The following is a 7,890-nucleotide window of genomic DNA, read 5'->3' as shown; positions in this document are numbered from 1 at the left end:
GTGATTCGGAGTCTCCTATCTGATTGGAACAAAAGGATGGGGCAAGGGACACTCTCTGTGACTTATACCTATGGCGAAAACTCGTTGGCTTTCCCCAAACCTTGTCTTCTTCCTCCCGGTCACACAACTCGGTACTTTCCCCTGGCAGTCCTGGGAAGCCCAGTAACCGAGTTCTGACCAAAGGAATGTGAACAGCAGTGACGCGGCATCGTCACTTCCTGGGCTGCCCACGAAACCCTTCCCTGCCTTCTCCTCCGTGTGCTTCCTTTTCTGGGGCTTGAGCAGAAGAGCATCTTGGAGGTCGAGCTTTGGAGGATGGTGGAAGCACAAAACGGCAGGACCCCGAGTCCCCAAATCACCCAACAGAAGAAATACCCGCCATTCGAAAACATCGGTTTTGAAGAAAAATAAACTTTGACTTTATGTGACCTGTTATATATTTGGGAGACATTTGTTATAGAAGCTAGTAAGGACCTAAACTAACGACATCAATATTTCTGTTATTATGAAAAAGGGAGCTACAAGGCCAGAGACTGCCCTGTGCATTCGTTCATCGGGCCCACCATCGCCAAGTACCGCAGACCGCATGGCTTAACCAACAGAAATCCATGTCCTCCCAGTTCTGGAAGCTAAGAGTCCAAGATCGAGGTACTGACAGGCTTGGGTTACTTCCGGGCCTCTCTCCCTGGCTCGTGGACGGCCACCTCCCTGTGTCCTCAGTGAGGTCTCCCCTGCGTTTGCGCGTGTGTCTGGTGCCTGTCACGGTCTGTGTCCTTATTTCCTCTTCTTAAAAAAACACTAGTCATGTTGGATCAGGGCCCACTCGCAGGGCTTCATTTTACCTCATTTACCTCTTTAGAGCCGTATCTCCAAATACGGTCCCATTCCAAGGTACAATAGTCCCCCCGCCACCCTCATCTGTGGGGACACGTTCCAAGACCGCCTGTGGAACACCCGAAGCCGAGCAGCAAACCCTATACGTACACACCATGTTTTTTCTCTGCGCGCCTATACGCCATGGTGGCTTAACGCCTTCTGCATCGTAAGCAAGCACTATGGCCGTGATCTTTGCAGTCTGAAGTGTAACAGCAAAAGCAGCACGGATTTCTTTTTCTTTCTTCGCAGTTTCCTGGACAGAAGATTCATTCTTACTGTAAATCTTAGCCACCTCGGCACATAATTTTTTTTCTTTCCTTACTAAGAACTTTCACCTTTTCATTGAAAGGAAGCGCTTTACAGCTTCCCTCAGGCATCTCTGAATCGCCCGCATCGCTACTCTTGCACTTTGGGGCCGTTATTAAGTAAAACAAGGGTCCCTTGCACACAAGTACTGCGACACCACGATAGTTGATCTGATAGCAGAGACGGGTACTAAGTGACTGGCCGGGCAGGTAGCGAGGAAGGCGTAGAGATGCTGGACAAAGGGATGATTCCCATCCTGGGCGGAACGGAGGGAGATGGCGTGAGCTCTCATCACGTTACTCAGAATGGTGCGCCATTTAAAACTTATGAATTGTTTGTTTCTAGAATTTTCCATTTAATATTTTCGGACCATAGTTGACCATTGGTAACTGAATCCACAGAGAGCAAAACCATGGATAAGGGGGAACTATTCTACTGGGGGTTAGAGTTTCAACATATGAAATTTGGGAGACCATCTGATTTCAAGAATTATTATAAAGCTCCATAAATCAAGACAGTGTCGTATCAGCATCAAAGTAGCCCCATAGGTAAGAGGAACAGAAGCGTCAATAAATCGACCCACACATATATGTTTTTGACAAAGTTCTAAAAGACACGCAATAAAGAAAACATAGCCTTCTCAACAAATGGTCCTGGAACTACTGGCAATCACAGGCAAAAACAAACTTGGAGCCATATTTGTCACCGTCTATAAAAATTAATTCAAAACTGGATCAGTGTAAACCTAAAACTACAAAATACCTCTAAGAAAACATAGGAAAAGACCTCTGTGGCCTTGGCCTCACAAAGTCTTCTAGATCTGACAACAAAAGCACAATCCGTAAAAAAACGAATCGATGAATAAACTGGACTTCATCAAAAGTAAACACTTCTGCTCTTTAAAATACACCTTTAAGAAAATAAAACAACAAGCCACACGCAGGGAGAAAATATTTGCAAAGCTTATATCTGATAAAGGATATATCCGGAACAAATAAAGAATGCACAAAACTTCACAATAAGAAAACAAGCCAACTTAAAAAAGGGGCAAAACATTTGAATAGACTCTTAACCAAAAAAGATAAACAGATGGCAAATAAGCACATAAAGAGATGCTCTACATCATTTCTCATTAGCCATGAGAGAAATGGTAATTAAAACTACAGTGCACATCCATTAGAAAGACTTAAATTAAAAAAGACTGACCTTGACAAGTGCTGGTAGAGATGTGGAGGTACTGGAACTTCGTGCTGTTGAAGTTAAACATGCACTTACCTTATGAGCCCGCCATCACATTCACAGATATTTACCTAGGAGAGAAGAAACTATGTGTCATACAAAGACCTATACGCAAATGTTCACAGCAGCTTTGCTTGTAACAGATCAAAACTGGAAACAATGCAAATGGCCATCGACAAACCATCGACAAACAAACGGTGATACACTCATTTTAATGGCATATTATTCGGCAATAAAAAGAAACAAACTATTTATATAAGCAACAACATGTTTGAATCTCCAAATAATTATGCCGAAAGAAGCCAGACAAAGGAATACATACAATATGATTCTATCTAAAGCTCTAGGATGTGCGAGCTGAATTACAGTGACAGAAATCGGAATGGCGTTTGCTGAAGGGAGGGAGACATCCATGAGGGAGTGATCGCAAATGATCAAGAGGACACGCTGGGAGACAATGGATCCGTTCACTACCTTAATTGTGGTAATGGTTTCATGGGTGTGTGCATATGTCAAAGCTTACAAAATTGTATACTTTAAATTGAGCAGTTGACTGTATATCGATCATACCTCAAGCTCATTAACAAATTAAAGCACAAGAGAAACACATTAAATGACACAAGAATGCAATCCACAAAATCCAGACTTACAAAAAACTCTACAAGCAAATGTCCCGGTTTCTTCAACGAATAAATTGTAAGAAGAAAGAATGAGAACCACGGGGAACCTTATGTTAAAGAGACCAAAGAGATCTATCAAACAACGGCAGTGATCCTGATTTGGATTTGATGTAGACATCCAGTGAGAAATTTGAACACTGACTGGATATTTCATGATATTAAGAAAGTATTTTTAATTTTTTAGGTGTAATAATAATGTGGTTACATGTTTTAGAGTCTCACTTAGAGATTCATACTAAAAACTTATGGATAAAATTAAATAATGTCTGAGATTTGCTTCAAAATGATATGGGAGGGGATATAATTGAAACAGGATGAGCCATGACTTGACAACTGTCAAAGCTGAATAATGGATACATAGGGTTCGTTATGCCTGTGTTTCTCGACCTAGTTTTTCATTACCATCCCCCTACGAGCCTTTATGGGCATTATTTTTGTAATCACTCCCGCAGCCCCTGAAATTCCAGCATCAAGGATATACGGTGTGTATGACCTTGTACTGTAAGCCTTTGGAGGATCACGACCATTCTGACAGTTAACCCCCGCCAGTAATCAACGTTTCTTGCCTTTTGACCCCTCTCTCCATCCTGAATGAGAATGCATACATTATGCTATTCTATTTTTGTACGTTTTTAAGTTTCTATTTAAATGCTTTAAAATAATTTAATTTTTTAAGAAAGAACCAAGATAAGTATCGTGCGTGTAACAAGACGATGGCCAGGGAAGGTTCCATGGAACCAGCTTCTGAGCTGACTGACCAGGTCTCAAACAGCACCAAGAGTAACTTATCAGCTGAGAAGCTTGTGGTGACACCTGAAACCACAGAGGAGATGACGGCTCCCAGATCTAGAGGGTCCCTAGGTAGGGTGGGTGTCAGGGAAGAAGCAATGCACCTCTCTGATTGTCGGCCTCATCCCAAGACTGGCTTACTTGACGAGCCCAAGATGGACACCCACTGGGCAGCTACACGCTTCCTACTTCTCATCCAGCAGGAAGGAGCGCCTACGCCCCAGCCTTCAGTAAAAGTCGTTGATCCACCCTGACTGGACCGTCTTCGGTACTGCCCATCTCTGGCAATTTCTGCAGTAGGGAAATGGAATGTGCCGAGTGTCCCAGCCCGGTCCCCCTGGCATCAGGGAGCTGGGGGAGTTTAATTCTTTCAGGTCAGCGTCTCCACGAGGTGAAGAATGTCAAATGGTAGCTATGCTGTGCTAAGGGGGCAAACAGTGTGGTCGGCTCCAGTTGTTAAAAATCCCAGAAAAGGATGCGATTGGCCTGGCTGAGGTCACGTGCTCATGGCTGGCCCAGTCGCAGTGGCCAGGGAGGCGGCACAGCTAGGGTCAGACACCCACGCCAGCCGGGAAGGGTGCTGGCGGTGTGGTGCCTGTTGGGTAGACAAGATAATAAGAGTCCTCTCGCTAATATTCACAAGGCGGGGTGCTGTGAGAACGTACTTGAAGTCTGTCTCCTTTTCTCTTTGGCATCCAGTGTGTCTTCAATATCTTTTTTCTTTCCCAACTCCCCACCCCCACCATTCCCTCCAAATCTGCCCAGCTGAACAGATCCTAGCAAATAAGAAATAAAAAATAAAAAACCCTTGGATGAGTTCTGTCTAAGCAGGCTCTGGCTCTCCACACCTCTCTCTCTCATTGAAAATAAATAAGTCAAAGCAGAAGATGCCTGAGCAAGCCAACGCATCTCTGAGACTCAGATTCCTCAACTGTCACTGGAGTTCGTAACAGTCCCTACCTCACAATGCAATGGCACACAGTGGGCACTCAATAAATGCTAAGTATTGTGCTCAATTCCGTTACACGCTTTTTTAAAAAGTCTAAAGAGAATCTTACTTCAAAGAAATTCTCCAAGAACATTTCAAAGTTTCCCTTATGGTCAAGGAAGGACATCACCTTCTTCCCAGGGAGCATCTGTCCCCAGGTGTCAACCACAAGTGCCCCACTGGCAACTCCAGCCCCAGCCTCTCAGAGTTCGGATCTGCGTGTTCACCTGCCACCACCTCCCTCCACTCCTCGGTCATCCGTGCTGCCCACCCCGGCAAGCTGTCTCCCTAACACCTCATCCACTCATGGCTTCATTATTTAATTCCCCACCGTTGTCACTCCGAGGAGGACGAGGAGCAGGGACACTCACACGAGGCGGGAGGGGAGTGGAGTGGTGGCTGCCCTGCAACCCCACCGCAGAACAGTCTCTGCCCTCTGACCAGCCGCCTGCAGTGATCTTTCTAGAATGCTCACTGAGCTAAGTCGCTGCCCACTGAAAACTCCACAATAGTTTCCAAATGCCCAGAAGGCGACACCCTGGCTCTGGGTGTGGTAGGCAGGTGCCTACCATAAATGAGCCTTGACGCCCCCTCCCGACTATTTGCCAGCCGGCTCACTCCTTGAAGGAGCCATCGAATGGAACGGAATCTCTCTCCCTCCCATACCCCCAAGAGTTCTCATGCCTTTACCCCTGTTGTTCCCTCGGGCTAGAAGGTTCCTTCCCGTCCTCCCCACTGGGAACTCCTACCCAAGGTGCAGCTTTATCTTCACTCTCAGAATGAAGCCTTCTCAGAAATAATAAGCAGAGTGCAAGTCCCCTTGGTGTACAACCTGAGCCCTTCAACCATACCTTGGGGGCAGCTTTCTGTGTTCCCCACCCCAGCTGTGAAAAGCCCAAAGAGAAAGACAGCTTTTTACTTATCTTGACCCCTAGCACCAACCGAAGACCTGGGGCCTTATAGACACATTGATGGCTAGCTAGATGAATGAACAGAGACACAAGCAGATGTATTCGTGAATGGGTAGAGAGAAGTAGGCTGATGGAAAGATGAGCAGATGATGGATGGATGGATGGATGGATGGATGGATGGATGGATGGATGGATGGATGGATGGATGGATGGATGGATGGATGGGTAGATGGATGGATGAATGGATGGGTGGATGGACGGATGAGTGGATGGATGGATGGGTGGATGGGTGGATGGATGGATGGATGGATGGGTGGATGGACGGATGGACGGATGAGTGGATGGATGGATGGGTGGATGGGTGGATGGGTGGATGGGTGGATGGATGGATGGGTGGATGGGTGGATGGATGGATGGGTGGATGGATGGATGGGTGGATAGACGGATGGACGGATGAGTGGATGGATGGATGGGTGGATGAGTGGATGGATGGATGGGTGGATGGGTGGAGAAATCATAAACACTTCAAGGACAGAGACTTTCTTATTCAACTCTGTTTTCACGGTGCCTAGAATCTAGTAATAGATGGTCAATATATGTTGCCGAAGGAGTGAATAAATGATCGAGGGACCACATCATTGTAGTAAAAGTTTTGGACTGAAAATCAAAAGACTTGAATTCTAGCTCTACCTGTATCCTCAAAATATCTACGTGAACATGAGCAACTTAACCAAACATCTCCGATTTACTCCTCTGTAAAATGGGTTGATGGAATTAAATGATTCCTAAAGTCTTTTCCAAACAGTCCTGTGTTCCCTGATTTGAAGCTGCTCAAATCTAAGATAAGGCTACGGGCTGGGGGAGGGGCCGTGTTCGAGCAAATGTGTGTTTACTTACAACTAGTCCTAATGCAGAGCCGATCCCAGATCTCTGCCAGCGACGGGGGAGAAGAGTTAACACACTCCAGATGAGACTCTGTTCAAACTGTCTGGCTGAAAGCCTCGTGGTAGAAATGAAAGACAGGCTGATGGTAGAGCCTGAGGGGTAATTAAGAGCGAAATGTAAACCTCGGTGAGGCTGTGCCCACCCCGAGCCGAATGAAAGGAGGAAAGAGCCAGGCTCCCCAAAGCCTTCCCAGGACCCCTGGCTGCAGGCCAAATGCACCCTTTATCCAGAAGGACGGTCCATGTTCACAGAACAGGTGGTCTGTCTGGCCGGAGCCACACCTGGATCCCAGTAACGACTGCACTGTCATCACACACAGGCCGATATGTGACAGGCGCTGTCTACGTATCACCTCATCGCATCCCCCGACGATCCTGGGAGGCGGGCATGAGGCTCTTCCCTCCATGGAGGAGGAACATGCATCCGGTTGGGTGGCAGCCTGAGGATCTGAACCCAGAGCACGTCGGCTGCCTGTCTGCGGACCGCTGTCCTGGAACCGTTCACGTACCAGTCCGGAGACCAGACTTCGTGCCCCACCGAAGTGCAGGGTCACCCGCAGGGCCCGCCTGACGCCTTTGCGATGTGTGCGCACCCGGGTCAGGCCGACAATGCTGGACCGCCGCTCCCACTCCTTAGATGTGGACACTGAGGCTCAGACTGACAGGTGAAGTGGTCACACGATGACAGAACCGAGAATCCACCCCTGGGAACTGGGGTCCCAAGCCAGGGCTCTTAACCGGCGAGTGAGTCTGTCCCCGTGTGGTAGCTGTCGTGGACATCTGTGGATTTGGCCTAAACGCCCACTCTTCCTTCTTCTGGAGACCGCATCTGAATCTTCCCAGGGGGCGCCAGTCCGGCACACTCCACCACCTGCCATGCAGTCCGCGTGGTCTGGGCAACACCTGAGGCCCCGTGCTCTCTCCCCACCCTGTGCAGGGTGGAGAGACGATCCCCATGGCCACGGTGAACGCATGTGACCAAAGACGTCTGACGACACGCCATCCCTTGACACTAGAGGAGGCCACTGAGAAAGAGAAACCCTCTTCCTACTGGGTTTCTGAGCCGGTACGATGGAAGCCAGAAGCTGCTGGGGGCCACCTGTGACACCGCGAGGAGACAGGCTGCCAGAGAGTGAACCCGACACAGAAAAAGCAGG

The sequence above is a fragment of the Pteropus vampyrus genome, unplaced genomic scaffold (assembly GCF_000151845.1).
Source record: "Pteropus vampyrus isolate Shadow unplaced genomic scaffold, Pvam_2.0 Scaffold90, whole genome shotgun sequence".
NCBI lineage: Eukaryota > Metazoa > Chordata > Mammalia > Chiroptera > Pteropodidae > Pteropus > Pteropus vampyrus.
Note: the sequence above shows the minus strand (reverse complement) of the source record.